Source organism: Tachypleus tridentatus, chromosome 7 (genome assembly GCF_004210375.1).
Source record: "Tachypleus tridentatus isolate NWPU-2018 chromosome 7, ASM421037v1, whole genome shotgun sequence".
NCBI classification, from domain to species: Eukaryota; Metazoa; Arthropoda; class Merostomata; order Xiphosura; family Limulidae; genus Tachypleus; species Tachypleus tridentatus.
Genome location: NC_134831.1, coordinates 7,945,717 through 7,946,009, shown reverse-complemented (window position 1 = coordinate 7,946,009; position 293 = coordinate 7,945,717).

The following is a 293-nucleotide window of genomic DNA, read 5'->3' as shown; positions in this document are numbered from 1 at the left end:
GATACTATGATTTAACACTGTTCTTCTACACTAATATTATAATTGCACAGAGCTCTCCAACACTGAAACTATGATTTAACACAGTTCTTTTTCACTTATATTATAATTGCACAGCTCTCATCTTACACTGATACTACGATTGCTCATAGCTCTAACATTGATACTATGATTTAACACAGTTCTCCTACACTGATACATATGATTGCACACAGCTCATCTACACTGATATTACGATTGCTCATAGCTCTCCAACATTGATACTATGATTTAACACAGTTCTTCTACACTGATAT